At 35.1% G+C, this 17,782-nt stretch overlaps 1 protein-coding gene across 3 annotated transcripts in view; it reads left to right on the top strand.

Moving 5' to 3' along the window:
• The first annotated feature begins 2,751 nt into the window (after positions 1–2,751).
• LOC115630404 overlaps positions 2,752–17,782 on the top strand; it is a 53,705-nt gene continuing 38,674 nt past the window's right edge. Inside the window, exon 1 of one of the 3 annotated variants that reach the window (XM_030526934.1) lies at positions 2,752–2,992. The gene's annotated coding sequence lies outside the window, so the exon portion shown is untranslated. The remainder of the gene's footprint in view (positions 2,993–17,782) is intronic. The other 2 variants (XM_030526933.1, XM_030526932.1) reach the window with 2 other exon arrangements.

Here is a 17,782-nt window from a genome sequence, read left to right as displayed (position 1 = left end):
CCCTTGAAGCAGCAGGGCCACAAGTGCCGTTAATTAAACGGACCACGAGTGTCCACCCAAACATCAAGCCGGACCACTAGGATCCCGCCTTGATCAACAGAAGGACAATAAGCGTCCTTTAGCTTAACTCGTCAGGACCACAATCGTCCTGCCGATTCGCACTACTGCACGTGTGCGAATAAACAATTAAATTATATATGACACACTTTAATAACGAAGTGTTACACTTTGTTTTGAATATTCATAAAATCACCAATTGAACATGTTTTTAGTAAAAATTTACGATGTTTATATTTGATTTCAATATGAAATAGCAGAACATTAAATTTGATATGAAAATATTCATCTGCACTATACAACTTTTTTATCAGTGATGAGTTTAGATTAAGAACGCTAACAAAGACATTTTTCATCATAAAAAAATCAAAACTTTGTGGTTTTTCTGAACAATCTTCATCAAAGTTACTTTGCATATCCTATATGTAAATACTATTAAATTAGCAAATTACTAAATGTATACTTAAAACACTAGCATTCACACCCAGCATCCGAAAAATCCGCACAATAGGGATGCCCCTTTGGCTCAAATACAAAATTAAATTTTTCGAACATAACATTTTGCTGAGTAAAGTCTTGTTTTGTGCGTCAAACAAAATTCAAAAATATAATTTATATTTGACGAAATTCTTTATTCAAATAAGTACCAAAAAACTGTGTATTTATTAAACAAAGTTGGGAAAAATTGTGTGTCGCCGATTGGGAAGGTCTGTTTGTTAGCGACCACCTCGGTTTGCTGTAATATTGTAAATATTGCAATTATTTTATAGCTTTCAACTATATTTCGTACGTAAAATTAGAAAATGTATCTGAAACTTAAAGGAAACTTGTTTATTAAGGAAGTTTTCTTTTTAAATTAATTTTTTGAATATTTTATGTGAAACATGTGAATTTTTAGATATTAAATTAAAGGCAGGTAAATGATCATTTTTGTAAAAGTACAAACATGTACATATGTATGTGTAATCATCCCTTAAACAGAAATATACATACATAAGTCATGGAAAGTTGCACTATCAATCTAGCCCTACCAATAAATTGACTCGTAGGTTTAGCAATTTTTACGGCGCCGTGGCTTAAACAACAACAGTATCAGTGCATTCAGCAAAGAATAACAGAAATCAGTTGTTCGTGGTGAATGCGCCCAATGCTATTCAGCACACAATTAATTTCTAATCACTTGTTGTCTTAACCCTTCATAAATAAAAATATGTTATATTTTAATTATTCTTTATATTGGATTCAAACTTCGATGAAACTATTGATGGATTCATACAAAACTGTCGAAAACACCGATTAGCTATCGAAAGCTATTATGCTCTATTCAGGCCCGCCACTTTTATATCCATTATAGGTATTAAATACCAGCAAATTACAAAACAAATAGCATTAATCAGTGTGACCAATATTTATTATGATTTCATTTAAGCAGGAACACAGTTTACACCTAAAATTATTATAATTTTTGTTTTAAAGTAATTTAGTTTTTGTGACTAAGAAAAATATGTCGCCAATATAAACAAAAAAAAAAACGCGTTTACAAGCGTTGCAAGCAAAATAATGATATTGAGATGAACGAATTAAGCAAAAACAGCGCCACGTAGCACTAAGAGACTTAAGTATCCGCGATAAATTTATAAAGCTCGCTTGATGACTTCAATATTTAAAATAAATAAATAAATAAAAAATTAATTCATGTTATCTCTAAAGATCAGGCCAATAAAGCACATATCGAATACCGAGATCGAACACGCACAACATCTTCATCTTTCTTTGCGCTATTTATTCTTAAGTTTAATGAGAAATAGAGTTTTACTTTTATATATATGGAACAACTTTTTACCATTTGTCGCTTTATTTCATATGTATTTATGCACCACATAAACTGTAATCTATTATAAATAAAGAAAGGAATAATTTTCTACAATCTCGTCTACTGATGGACGATGCAACTGGTACCAGACCTGCGAAATTGCGATATTGCTTGCTATTTTTTCTATAAGTTTTATTAGATTAATCGATTCTCCAAACAAACTGAATATATGTAGAACATCGATTCTGAGTCGATTCAGCGTGTAGTTCTAATTGTACAGTATACAATCGATTAATCCCAATGATCTTCGTTTTCACTCTGTTTAAAATAATACAAATTGTGTATCAGTCAGCTGAAAACCCCCTTGTAAATATGGATTAGTTGAAGTTCGCACCTCAATTTCATTTCGATTTATCATAATCATCAGACGATCTATCAATCATTGAATTATTAATTTAATATTCGAAAACAATTTTTATTTTATTATTAAGTGCTTTTATACATAAAATCCTTTTTTCTTTATTCTTTCAATTACAAACTTATATATAAATATATATAATATACTAAAATTTTCATGTTTTAAACTGGGGAAAAATGTCGCAGATATTTTCCGGGGAACAGTGACATACGATCATATGCTATACTTTTTCATATTTAAGACTAGTGTCCAATAATTATATAATACTATAATTTGTCTTGCTCTTATATATATCTAGATTATATTTGCAGGTAGAAGCAAGATAGAATTAATGTGTACATAAGTATAAAGCGATAGACTTTTTCTATTTACTTAGAAGCAACTCTGGCATTGGAATCTAATCCATCCCTGGACGATAGGTATCATTGAATCAAATTAAGTTAGGTTGTTCTTTATTAAATGTGTTCTATAACTATTACTATACTTCGGTCCGAATAAAATCAGGGTGTGTTTAGAACTGATTTAACTGAAACATACAAATTATTTAATTCGACACCGTACGCGCGGAGAGTTTAGCGTCGTCTAATGAAAAAATAATGTGAAGTTTGGGACTTGCCGTGCATGTCAATGTACGTACATATAGTATGTATGTATTTAATATGGTATGGTAAACATGAAGACCCAAAAGTGGATACTTAGACTTGGTATGTAAAAAGGTTTTTATGTAAAAAAATAAATGCGTGGAATTATATTCTGATTTTATGAACACTTTAAATTCTTGATAGTTGATAAAAATTTAAATGTTTGTTGTAATATTCATACCGGGGAAAAGTGGTTTTATATACTTTAAATTTGGTTTCAATAAAGTCGAAGTACATTCGTAAACACTACATCCATGTTCCATTCATTATAAGGCCTTAGCATAAACTTTTAATTTTCCGTGTTCCAACTGTCACCAAAGTGTCCCTCTATCTGAGATTTGGTTTAGATGTAAGAAAATTTGCTTAAAACAGTGTCGTATGTGCCCTCCAGTAAAGAAATTAAAATGGAATGCAATACTAATATTATCGTTTATATTCATATGTACTAGCAAACATATACATAGTTATATTATAACAAATGTTTTCAATACATGTATGTGTATATCTGTATATTATTTACATATACCTAATTTATATCAATTTTGAATTTAATCGAAGTTTCAAGTATATACTGTATGAAGCAATGAGAGAAATTCGAAATTTTTGGTGTGGTTTTCTTTATTGGCAATACACTACAGTATTTATATAAGTGGACTTAATTTTTTTCCCCCTTTTTTAACACCTATTTCCCGAAAGAATGCCAACAGTTCTCGAAAACTTTAATGCTGGGAGTATTATTGCTTGTATGTGGGTTTGTCAAATATAGCGCAGAATTTTCTCCTTTAACTTATGAAAATATATGTTTATACGGTGAGCTTGAGCTTGAATAACGCGACAAGGACCTGACAGTTGGTTTTAATTAAGGTGATGTTTATATCTCGAATGGAATAGTATATTTGTATTCATAGTTCTTGGATTTTCAGTAAATTTGGTTACTATTTCTGCTCCTTATATTTATTTTTATTGCCTTTTATGTGGAGGTCCTAGGTGTCATAGTCTTTATAGGTTTACGCAGAAATTAAAAGTTTGTCCAACGATGTACCCCACAATTGAAAGCTTTGCGGCTGTAAAAGCCTAATCATAACACGGCTTGTTCACCATTTTTGTATATTCGTACTTTTGACCCAGCAAAATCAGATGAAACCTAAAATAGCAAATGCTACCGTAAACTTGAGCTATAATCTACTTGTATATTTGCCTATTATGTTTTTCCCGCAGAATGTAAATTAACAAAGTCGAAACCAATATGAATTTTCATAGTACTAATCTACACGATATTAATAGATAATTAAAAGGCTACATTGGAAATGTACTAAAGAGAGAGTAAATTAATTTATAGAAGCAGAATAACTAAACTTTATATCCCGATTCTCCTAAGCCTGAGAAAATACACTGTGAATTTTTTCTGCCGCACCTTTTACTCCCCCACTGTTAGTGATTTTCCATAACTCCCGTAATTCTTGGAGTTTTTAACAAATTTGGTAATTACATCCCGTTAGTGCTTATGCGTCCTCGTTTTCATCATGATAGGTCAAATATAAAAGAAGTTATATAAGTTAATCTCTGCCTCCACCTGTTGTTGTTGCTGCTTTAGTTTAGCTCTGCACTCCACAAATGCACAATATTGGAGTAAATGTATTCTATTGAAACTGTACATGAATGTATTTTTATAGCTTGTACCCAAAGGGTGAAAGGCTATACTAATGTATGTAACACACACATGGAGGCGTGGGAGACCCCACAAAGTATATATATTATTGATCAGGATGACAAGACAAGTCGATATAGCCATGCCCGTCCGTCCGTTTGTCTGTATGAGCGCAAGGATCTCAGGAAGTACAAGTGCTAGAATAACCAAACTAGGTATCGAGGTTCCCTTAAGTCCTAGGCAGGTCAAGTGTACAGGCTATTTTACTGTCGGGCTTGCTCGACTGTAGCGTTTTCTCTTGTTTAATTTTGGAGCAGACTCTTGCGATTTCATATCTCCACCAGAAAATGGGATAATGTAGGCTTCTTCTCAATCGTGCAAAACATCGCAACATTTTTACTGGCCGTGTATACGTCCAAGTATTCTGGTTGACTGGATATGAATTCAAATGTCAACGATTGATCCAATCAATCTATCGCCCACGCGTTAAACTCAATTAAAACCAGCCGTTGACTTAGACGGATGGCGACTTAGTCATCAGCTAGTTCATCAATTGCTGTGATATATTCCTATGCGACCAGCTTGAGGGTCTCCCTAGGTCTTATAGTCTCCGGGATATAGGTGATTATACGAATGGAAAATCCGGAAAACCTCAATAGGGGGAAGTGGGGCAAAATCAATCAGACATACAAGTACAATCCCCCTACGGGGGATGTTCGCAAATACCATTCGTATAATCTTATTTATCTCGGAGACTATAAGACCTAGGAGCATCAAATTTTAGTCCCAGATGAACTATGTGAATACGCAGAAAATGTGTATTTTGGAATTTTCCTCCCTCCCCCTCTCCCGCACAAACCTTACGTAATTCTTGGAATTTCTAACTGAAACTAAATATTTTTTATTTCTATAATTATTCTACACATATGTACAGAGTATTTCCGAGTTGGGACACCTGACTTTAGCTTCTATACTTGTTTTTTGTAAATCTTTAATCTTTATTTAAGATCTGTCCTATGTTGGGCAATTATTAAACTTTATTATATCTATGCCATTTTTAAGGAGGCGTGGCAGACCCCACAAAATATATATTATGGGTGACATGCCATGTCTGGTTAATAAGTGAAAACAACCAAAATTTCTTGCATAAATTTCACATTGGTTGGATGCATAAGATTGTCCACTGAGCCATCCATCCAGACGCACAAGTAGAAGATCGATCGCGAGCGAGCTTAAAAAAACAAAATACAAAGGCACAAGCAGATTGATGCAAAATCAAAATACACGTAGTGCGTCTGTTGTTGCTCGATTTTCAATAGCATTTACTCAGAACTCTACCGGTGATTTTTGTTGTAGGTGTTAGTATAGGGCTCTCGATTTGAAATTTCGTGCCCACCGCAGGTTCAGAGCATTAAGAACCATCTGTTTAGAGCAACATAGCCAAGTTTAAATAGCTTTTGCAATTACCTATAGTTGTTTAGAATGCTCTTCTGAACAAATTGAATCGAAATATTGTTTATTAAGCAAAAACAGTAAAATCTTACTTTAATTTTGGAAAAATAATTTTAAACAAGAAAGGAATGCTAAAGTCGAGCAGGCTCAACTCTCAAATACCCTGTACCACCCCACAAAAAAGAAATTAAATTAATTAATTAATTAACTAAATTAATTTAATTAAATTAATTAACTAAATTAATTTAATTAATTAACTAAAATATAAAATATTCCATGCATGCATACATACATTTACATCAGAATCGTGCCTTATGCGTGTTTGTGTACTTGTACATATGTATGTATGTGTACATTGAGCCTGGTTATATGGCTATAACTTTCTGATCAACCTATCATAATGAAACTTGGTATACGGATATATAATTACTAACTGGATGTGTCTACCAAATTTTAGTTTAAAATTCCAAGAATTACGGGAGTTATAGAAAATCGTTAATAGGGGGGAGTGGGGGGGTGGATCAGAAAAAATGAACAAACTCATCCTTTCTTGGGCTCAGGAGAATCTGTATACCAAGTTTGGTTATTCTAGCTCTTATACTTTCGGAGATCCTTGCGTTCATACAGACGGACAGACGGACATGGCTATATCGATTCGGCTTGTCATGCTGATCAAGAATATATATACTTTGTGGGGTCTACCAAGCCTCCTTCTGTGATTTCCATGTGCACTCGCACAAAACTAATATACCCTTGTACCCTTTGGGTACAGGGTATAAAAACTAAAAAGAATCAACAAAGTTTAAAATTGTTTCCATTCAAATGCCGAACAAAAAACACACTACTCATGTAAAAAATGGTAATCTTCATACATTTGTACATATGTATGTATGTCATGTCATGAGAATCTTCTCGAACACATGGAAACATTTTAGATACACAGAGCAAAATTTTAAATCGTTCACATGGGACGGAAATCAACTTTCCGTTATATTTCAAAGAGGAAATAGATAATTAAAATTATATATTTCTGCAGTGCACCATGTTTAATCTTTGAAATTGCATTGAAAATTGTCTAATCTATATATATAAAACAGTTTGTCCTGACTGACTGATTGGTGATCAACGCACAGCCCAAACGGTAAAAGCTAGAAAGCTGAAATTTGGACTCAATGGAAATCGAGCTCCAAAGTTTGTATGAACAAGATAGAACGCTACAGTCGAGCAAGCCCGACAGTAAAATAGCCTGTACTCTCCACAAAAAGGAAAAATTAAAAAAAAATTAAATTATTAAAAAAAATGAATGAATTAATTTAATTAAATTAGAATACATGTTTATGTTCAGTTTAAACAGCATACATTTACATCACGTACCTATGCGTGTTCATATGCGTGTATGTATGCAGCACAAAGTTGAACAAAAGCAGCAACAACAACAACAGCTGCGGGCAGCGCTGCCGACAGAGCTGCAGGCAGCGCATGAGCAGCGATTTTACTTATGGCTATAACTTTCTTCAGAATTGACCTATCATGATGAAATTTGGCACACGGACACATTAGTACTAACTGGATGTACCTAAAAATACGAATTGCGGGGGAGTGGGGGGGTGTATCAGAAAAAATAAACAAACTCGTTCTGCCTAGGGCTTATAGGAACCTTGATACCAATTTTGGTTATCCTAGCTCTTGTACTTACTGAGATCCTTGCGCTCATACAGACAGACGGTCAGACGGACATGGCTATATCGACTCGTCTTCTCATCCTGATCAAGAATATATATACTTTGTGGGGTCTGCCACGCCTCCTTCTGTGTGTTACATACATGCGCACAAAACTAGTATAGCCTTTCACCCTTTGGGTACAGGCTATAAAAATCTACAATTTACATCTAATTATCTTCAACTTTGTATACACCCAGAAAAAAACCAAGTAAAACTGGTTACTTTGTTTTTTGACATTTTTCTTGGGGCCTGAAATATGGGAGTTTTCCTGTAAAAAAATTGTTGGGGCACAAAAGGAAACCGCGTCAACAGCCCAAACGGTAAAAGCTAAGAAGCTGAAATTTGGGCTCAAGTATCCTATCACAGTGTAGGTGCGCACTAAGGTATTTTGGAAAATTCAAGCTCCAAAGTTTGTTTGAAAAATCTTCAGTTTTCCACCAATCACCTTTTTTATTTTTTTAATCTATAAAAGAATACAAACAAAACAAGTCATTGGCTCGCGCTTCTTCTTTCGTTTTGATCATTTACGCCTGTTAATTTCAAAAGAAAAATGCCAAAAATTTACAGTTATCGTCGCTAGGCAACGACTGCGTAAGCGATAATAAAGCTGAAACCGAAAGCGGACCTACGCATATTCTGCTTCGCGTTGCGGGCAGAGGTACATATGTATGTTTGTATATGATTTGTTCTAATTGATCTCAATAAATTATAAGAAATTATTTAAATTTTCTGTGAATTGCATCCAAACTTCGATGGAAGTATTCATTGTATCGACGGATTCAACTATCGATAATTTTGATGCTCTAGCACATAGAGCATCCGACACATGCCCATCTCTAGCATCTCAGCTGATCGCATATTTACAGCGACTTACCGTTTTAGTGTTAGCTAACAACGCTACAAATGTATTCTGAACAAATCTAAGAGTCATTTACCGTTAAGCCTATTTTGTGAGTGTATTCATGTGATTTACAAAAGCAGAAACACACCTTTTACATTCACAACAATCATATAGGCGGATAACGCCTGCATGAAAAATTTAAATGTATGTACATATCAGCGTTGCCGAACGCTCTAATTTTGGCGGGACGTCCCGATTTATAAATCAAAATTAAATGTCCCGCGTCGGACTTTTCGGGGATAACTCGACCGTGCGTACAACGTGCTGAGGAAGCACACAGTTAAGTGAGGACTGGCATTCCGCCCGGTGCGTAACGAAGATATGTACATATGTATGTATGTATGTATGTATGTATGTACGTATAACCATACATAGTACTCATTGTACTATATTTGCTATTTGGAATATAAACTCTTTAAAAAACTTTAGAGAGTGTCGAAAGAAGACTATCATATAGTAAATAAACTTATAATTATAAGCACATATTACTTAGCCCAGCAAAGACGGGCAAGACCTGCTAGTGTATTATATACCATTTAGCTACAATTGGGGTTTGAATTAATTTAAAAAAAATAAAGAAAAGAAAAAATTATTTTAATACTTTGCCGCCTTTCCGTTTTGTTTAATAACACCTTCCAAGCGCCTGGGTATTGAGTTAAGTAAGGTTTTTATGTAATTAGGGTAGATTTTGGACCATTCATCTAATAATACGTCTCTCATTTCGTTTCTGTATGAAAAGCATCGGGCCCCCAACTGTTTCTCAAGACGGTCCCACAATTGTTCAGTAGGATTGAGATCAGTTGATTGTAGTGGCGTTTTGATGACTTTAGGGCAATTGTATAACAATCACAGCCTTCTATCAGGGCTGTATGTTTGGGCACAATTTCTCGGCACTTTGTCTTAAATGGTCATTTAAAATTTGAATATAATATTTATGATCCATTTCAGTATCAAAAGATACCAAGTCGCCGACTCCAGTTGCTGCCATACACCCCCAAACTCTTCAACCACCATGCTTTACAGTCGGTACCATGTTTCGTTCTTCGAGTTCAGTTCTTGGTTTTCTCTACACCAGCACTCTTCCATCGTAACCAAAAAGATTGAACTTACTTTCGTCTGCAAAAATGACCCTTTCCCAAAATCCGAATGGCTTTTTAGCGAAATTTAAACGTAAAAGCTGATTTTTTATTGATTCTGACATGACCATTGAAATCCATACCAACTTTTTTTTTTGGCTATTTTCACAGCAGTTGTTTGGCGATTCTTTATACTCTGTACATGAAATGTAAAAGAGTATATTAGGTTTGCGCAAACTGAAAAATATAACCGGCAGAAGGAGGCGTGGCAGACCCCACAAAGTATATATACAAGGTGTGTTCCAAGCAGGAATTAAAAAAAAAAACAGAAGAAATGGGTTTTTCGGCAAAATCAACTTATTTTATTCAAAATAGTCTCCACTTCAATACAGCTTTTTGCACGCTCCAAAAGCATGTCGAACGAGTGTTTTAGCTCGTTGGCCGGTATGGCCGCCAGTATGCCGGTGCAAGCCTTTTGAATGGCCTCTACGTCTGCATAACGATTTCCTTTCATGGCAAATGCATTTTTCCGAAAAGGTAGAAGTCGCACGGTGCCATATCAGGTGAATACGGCGAGTGGTTAATGGTTAAAATGTAATTTTTGGTCAAATAATCGGTCACAAGCGTCGATCGTCTGAGCAATTTTTGGTCGTCAGTCAATTTGTGCGGAACAAACCGTGCACACACCTTTCGTAAGCCCAAATGTTCTGTCAAAATGCGATAAATCGATGTTTTGGAGATATTCAATTCAATTTCCATTAATTTCAATAATGATTTCGGCTGATTTTTGATTAATTCACCTACAGTTTCGATGGAATTTTCGGTGATCACGAATTTTGATTGGCCCACATGTTGATCGTAATTTATGTCCTCACGACCACTCTGAAAACGTTGAAACCACTCGTGCACTCTGCTACGGGATAGGCAATAATAGCCATATACTTGTTCCATCAATTGAAACGTTACGGTAAAAGTTTTACCAATTTTAAAACAAAATTTAATGTTGGCTCTTTGTTCGAGGCTACGATAACACAAACATACTGACACTTAAAACGCAATAACTTCACTTCCAGTCGATAAATTTTGCAAATACCCCCAAGTTTCACTATGATATGCCGATACTGGCTGATACAAGAAGTTATAGCCATAAATATATTTGCTGCCCGCAGCTGCTGTTGATGCTGGTGCTTTGGTTGACTGCAAACATGATCATACCCACTCGATTAGACGCGCATAGACATTCACATGCTCACATAGACGCAATTTCTTTGTACATGTGCAATTATACACCCTTTACGTGATTTCGAATAATGAGAGGTAAAATCGATCAAAATTTTTTTTTAATTTTCTTAATTTTTTTAATTTCTATAATTATTCTAAACATATGTACAGAATATTTCAAAGTCGAGACACCGGACTTTAACTTTTTTATTTGTTTTAATTTCTATAATTATTCTGAACAGAGTATTTCAAAGCTTCCCTACTTGCTTTTAATTAGATTTTATAATTTTATTTATTTACGAATGAAACACTGACAAACAGAGTAACTAGAAAGGAATGCTAAAATCGAGCGAGCTCAACTCTTAAAAACCCTGATACACCCCCCGCTCCCTCTCAATTCGTGCTTTTTCCATAACTTTGGAATTTTGTACTCAGGTGCAAATACCTCCAGTTAGTGATTGGGTGTCTGTATGCCAAGTTTCATAATGATAGGTCAATTTTGAAGAAAGTTATTGCCATAAATAAAATCGATGCCCATGTTCTGCTTGTAGCTCTGCCCGAAGCGCTACCTGCAGCTGTTGTTGTTGTTGCTTTTGTTCATCTTTGTGCTGCATACATACACGCATAGACGCGATAATGTAAATGTATGCTTATGAAACTTTACATAAACATGTCTTCTATGTATGTATTAAATAAATTGTATTTAATTTAATTAATTAACTACATTTTTTAAAATACATTTTTTTTAATTTTTTGTGGAGAGTAGAGGCTCGACTGTAGCGTTCTCTCTTGTTAAATAATAATAAAGTTCTCAATTGGATTCATGTCTGAAAAACATTCAAGCTACTCTAAAGTATTGGCCTTATTGGCTTTGAGACAAGAATGCATCTCACGGCGGACATGCATTAGTACGTTGTCCTTGTTGAAAAATATACCTTTTGGGCTTTCGATATCGCAGAAAAGGCAAGAGATTCATTTTTAACATCTCCACGTACCCGGTGGAGTTAATTTGATTACTTGGAAATGCCACCTCCAAGCATCTCACATCGCAAAACGCTCCCCAAACCAATAACGATCATACATCAAAATTAGAGTGTTTCTTTCTCGAATCTCTTTAACAGTGTAAAACAAGTAGGGAACTAAAGTCGGGTGTCCCGACATTGAAGTACTCTGTACATATGTGTAGAATGTGTGTGTCTGTGTATGCCTGTGTAAAGCAGTAACAACAACAACAGCTCCAGGCACTGCTTGGTCATATATACATATATGGCTATACCTTTCTGTTAAATCGGCCTATCATTATAAAACTTGACATTTGGACTTATAATCACTAACTGCCAAGTCTGCCAAGTTTGAGTTCGAAGTTCCATGAAATACGGGAGTTATGGACAGGGCTAGATCGACTCATCTTGTCATGCTGATCAAGAATATATATACTTTGTGGGGTCTGCCACGCCTCCTCCTGCCTGTTACATTTTTCATGTACAGAGTATAAAAACGTCAAGAGTGTCCCAGTTATCTTAAAAAAAAATAAATTATTAAAGACATTGCATTAAAGAATGTTGCACCTTCAATTTCTGTAACCCAATAGTTTGCGACTTTTTTAAAGTTCTTGCAACGGTCCTCTGAGACGCACTCAGTCGCTAACTCGTTTAGGCTCATCAGGGCTTAGCAATCAATGCTAATTATGACTTATCTTCGGATTAGGCCCTCCCGTTTTTTGAAGTGAATCTTCTACTTCACGGTTTTGTCTGCTGGATCGGCAAGATATTGTGTGACGAAAGTGACGTCAATAAGTCACACAAGCAAAAGACTGATACCGAGATAACTTACAAAAACAAAATACATGTAGCTGACGCCAGCGAGACGAACAAGCAGATTGTTCCAAAAACAAAATACACGTACATAGTGCATGTGTTGTTGCTAGATTTTTCTTAGAATTTACTCAACTTCACCGGTGATTTTCGTTGTCGATGTAGCTGTTGTGCTCCCGTTAAAAAATATCGTGGCCACCGCTGCATTACAATAAACAAGCAAGCGAGTCAGCAGTTGATTTGCCTTCTGCTTATTTATGACTACCTGGTAGGTTTCTCGTAGTTTTCGATGATTTTTGATGCCAAATTGAACTACGTTTTTCAAGTACACCAATAGCACGGTAACAGGCGCACATAAACGCACAGCAAGTAGACCAGCTGGCGAAATTGAAATTATGTATGTAAACAAAAATCAGCTGTGGTATGAAGATGCGTGCATGAACCTAACAGTATAATCTGGAATGTAAACAAACTTGGTCCTCTCCTTTTGGTCAGGCGAACGAACACAAAGATAAAATGCCAGCTGTTCGCTTAAAAACGTTTTGCTATTTTCATTCATTTGTCTGTGAACATTTATTCGTTTGCGACCTAGCGTGTCAAAATAATCGATATTGTCTGAACCTGTCAGATTTTGCAAAAAATAAAATCGATTAATCGTAAAGCTGAACAATATTAATTATAGCCTGTACCCAAAGGGTGAAAGGCTATACTAGTTTTGTGCGCATGTATGTAACACACAGAATGAGGCGTGGCAAACCCCGCAAAGTATATATATATATTCTTGATCAAATCATCATCATGATAGGTCAATTCTGAACAAAGTTATAGCCATAAATAAAATCGCTGCTCATGCGCTGCCTCTGTCGGCAGCGCTGCCCGCAGCTGTTGTTGTTGTTGCTGCTTTGGTTCAACGTTGTGCTGCATACATAAACGCATATAAACACGCATAGGTACGTGATGTAAATGTATGCTGTTTTAACTGAACATAAACATGTATTCTAATTTAATTAAATTAATTATTTTAATTAATTCATTCATTCATTTTTTTAATAATTTAATTTTTTTTTAAATTTTATTGTTTGTTTAATTTTTTCATTTTTGTGGAGAGTACAGGCTATTTTACTGTCGGGCTTGCTCGACTGTAGCGTTCTATCTTGTTTTTTTAATAATTTAATTTATTTTTTAATTTTTTCTTTTTTAATTTTCCTTTTTTGTGAAGAGTACAGGCTATTTTACTGTCGGGCTTGCTCGACTGTAGCGTTCTCTCTTGTTTTTATTGTCGTTTTCGAGAGGATCAGACAATTCCACTGACATTTTAAAGTAATAATGTGCTAATTCACGTATGCATTTCACTTTATACGATCAATCGACTCTCCAAAAACAAAAATGTTAAACATCGATTAAATAAATCGAGCCACGATGATTCACTTCTATCGCCTGTCGCCGTGAATGAATGTTTAAATTTTAATAAAATTTTGCACTAAGTTTGACCAATTTTTTGGTGAATCTCACAAAATGAGCTATTTTCATTTTTGATATTTTGGTGATCTTTCAAACGGACGGTATTCGTATATTTTTTGTATCACAATTACTTCTTTCAAAAATACTGAAAGCATATGTGCGGCTATAGTTATGCACCATAGTATTAATGTCAAACGGTGCATGGCAAATAAAATAACAAATAGAGAAGCTAAAGTAAGGTGTAGAATAAGTATGCGTGTATGTGTGGGTTTGTGAGTGCCTGTGTATGTCTCCTGTACCTGGGCAAAGCAGTAACAATAACAACAGCTGCAGGCACTGCTTAGTCATACATACATATATACAGATGTGTTCAATGCAATAGCAGTGCCGGACCTCACCTCTTTCAAAACTCTTTTCGAGACACTTCCAGGCATCCAAATTAAACAACCGATAACTTTTTAGAATGGTTGGAATGAAAGCATTATAAAACCGAAAAAATCCCGTTACATTTAAACGCCTTCTTGTTTTTCATGATTTTATATACAAACAAAACTAATCTTCATTATTCATGTTCTACATGTTTATTAGAGCTTAATATTGATTTGTGAATCCTTTGTTATTCAATACAGCCGACGGGGCATGGAATTAATGAGATCCTGGCAACGGTTCATAGGGATTCGGGCCTGTGCCTCTTGAACTTGAAGAATTTGCTGTTTTTACTATTCCTTTAACATCTCCCCACAAATTTTCGATTTGATTTAGATCCGGAGACTTCCCTGGCCATCGCATTACGTCGATCTTCTCAAACGCAAACCAGGCGAGTTTGGCGAGCTTACTACTGTGTTTTGGATAATTGTCCTGTTGAAATGTCCTCTTTGAAGGCATTTTATAATATGGTAACAACATGTAACATATGATAACAATGTATTCTTGCATATTTCCACATCCACGGTTTTGTCCATGATGCCATTAATCATATGAATAGGACCGACACCAGTATTTGAAAAACAAACCCTTACCATAATGCTCAGACCACCATGTTTAACTGTCTTTTTGAGGTATCTTGGCTTGTGTTCTGTGTTTGATGGAAGACAAACATATACGTCTATTCTCTAAAACAGTCGGTTTAAGCTCACAACCTCGATTCTGTGCCTTGTTTTTATAGTTGATAGCATTGAATACCAGAGTGGCACTGTATGGATCTATATTTATACCCTGTACCCGTAGGGTAAAAATTGTATATTAGGTTTGTGCAAAGTATGTAACATGCAGAAGAAAGCATCTCCGATACCATAAAGTATATATATTCTGAATCATCATGACGAGAGAAATCGATCTAGACATGTCCGTCCGCCCGTCTGGATGAACGCAAGGATCTCAGAAACTATAAAAGCTGGAACAAGCAAAGTTGGTATCCAGATTCTCCTAGGTCCGAGAAATGACGTTTATTTTATTTTTTTTAATTTTTGCGTCTGCTATGGGCGCATATACCTCAGTGTCGAAAGTTTACCTGGGTACAGGGTATTTCACTGTCGGGCTTGCTCGACTGTAGCGTTCTCTCTTGTTTTAATCTGTTTATATGTTTTACCATAATTTTGTAAGCTGACTATCAGGTTTCTTTTCTTAACCGAGTAATGTTTTCTTCCACCCACTAAAAATAAAATTAACGTAATTTCCCAAAAATGTTCTTCATTAAAATAATTAATAACTAAAGCGTACTTACTTATTGCGTCTTTACTTTCTAGCAGGTATTGCCCGTCTTAACCCGACTCAATATAATGTTTCAAATTGTATTTATTTTGTGTGTGCATGGCCTACCCATATATTTTCATCTAATTAATTACCAGTAGGAGGGCATTTAAGATATCGAAATGAACATTTTCTGTTCTTGACAAAAAATGTTTCATTATTCCGTTACATTTTTGTTCTTGCCAAAATATTTCGTTAAACATACACACACATGACCACTATATCTACCCTGTACCCAAAGGGTACAAGGGTATATTAGTTTTGTGCGAGTGCACATGGAACACACAGAAGGAGGCTTGGTAGACCCCACAAAGTATATATATTCTTGATCAGCATGACAAGCCGAGTCGATATAGCCATGTCCGTCTGTCCGTCTGTCTGTATGAACGCAAGGATCTCCGAAAGTATAAGAGCTAGAATAACCAAACTTGGTATACAGATTCTCCTGAGACCGAGAAAGGACGAGTTTGTTCATTTTTTCTGATCCACCCCCCCCCCCCCCCCCCCACTCCCCCCCTATTAACGATTTTCTATAACTCCCGTAATTCTTGGAATTTTGAAATAAAATTTGGTAGACACATCCAGTTAGTGATTATATATCCGTATACCAAGTTTCATTATGATAGAAAGAAAGTTGTGGCCATATAACCAGGCCCAATGCACACATACATACATATGTACAAGTACACAAACACGCATAAGGCACGATTCTGATGCAAATGTAAATGTATGTATGCATGCATGGAATATTTTATAATAAATTTAGTTAATTAATTAAATTAATTTAGTTAATTAATTTAATTAATTTAATTACTTTTTGTGGGGTGGTACAGGGTATTTAAGAGTTGAGCCTGCTCGACTTTAGCATTCCTTTCTTGTTTAAGCTCGTTTCCCCCCTTTGGAGCTCGAATTTTCCAAAAGCCTTAGTGCGCACGTACTCTGTGATGGATACTATGAAAGGATACTTAAGTCCAAATTTCAGCTGCTGCTTTGGCTATTTCAATCGTTTGCACACGACTACATGAACAGCTGCTTGTATGTGTGTATATATATGTATGTATACTAAGTTGTCCCCAACTGTTTGATATGTATTTTATGTTGTTTGTTTTACCTGGCTTTGTAAAGTGAACCCCGTATTTCCATAATTTGAATTTGAAATCCTTGAATGCAAAGTTGTAGATTTAGTTACGTAGATTACATTACCCAATTTTGAAATCGATCGGAAAAAATTTATAACACAAATTTTTCATTTGAAAAAGTGAATAAATATTAAAACCCCACTAATTCAAATATAATCACTTTAAAAAAACCGAGTATGCAGTTTTTTTTGCATTTTTTTTACATATTTTAAAAACCAAATTTGAAGTTGATAGGTGGAAAAATGCGGATTTTTCGAACAAACTTTGGAGCTAATTTTCTCTAACTTGGAGCTCGAATTTACCAAAATCCTTTCTTATTTGGGCTGTGGGGTTGTGATCTTTGGAGCCCGTTTTCCCCCATTGGCGTTCGAATTTCCCAAAATCGCTTCTTAGTACTCACCTACCCCATAAAAGACAACTTTTGTCCAAATTTCAGTTTCCTAGCTCTTACCGCTTAAGCTGTGCGTTGATTGCGAATCAGTCAAGTCAGTGAATCAGTCAGTCAGCACTACTATTTCAATGAACAGCATATTTTGTGGGTACAAGATTTACAAAAAGCATTTGATGGCACAGGGAACAAACGAAAACGTGTTAGGGCTAAAACGATTAATACTAAGTTTGGTTTTTCCAAGATCCTTGCACTTGTAAAAAATATATAAACTATTATACC

The sequence above is a fragment of the Scaptodrosophila lebanonensis genome, unplaced genomic scaffold (assembly GCF_003285725.1).
Source record: "Scaptodrosophila lebanonensis strain 11010-0011.00,11010-0021.00 unplaced genomic scaffold, SlebRS2 tig00001410-arrow-pilon, whole genome shotgun sequence".
In the NCBI taxonomy this organism is placed as follows: domain Eukaryota; kingdom Metazoa; phylum Arthropoda; class Insecta; order Diptera; family Drosophilidae; genus Scaptodrosophila; species Scaptodrosophila lebanonensis.
Note: the sequence above shows the minus strand (reverse complement) of the source record. Positions and strands in the feature narration are given on the sequence as shown.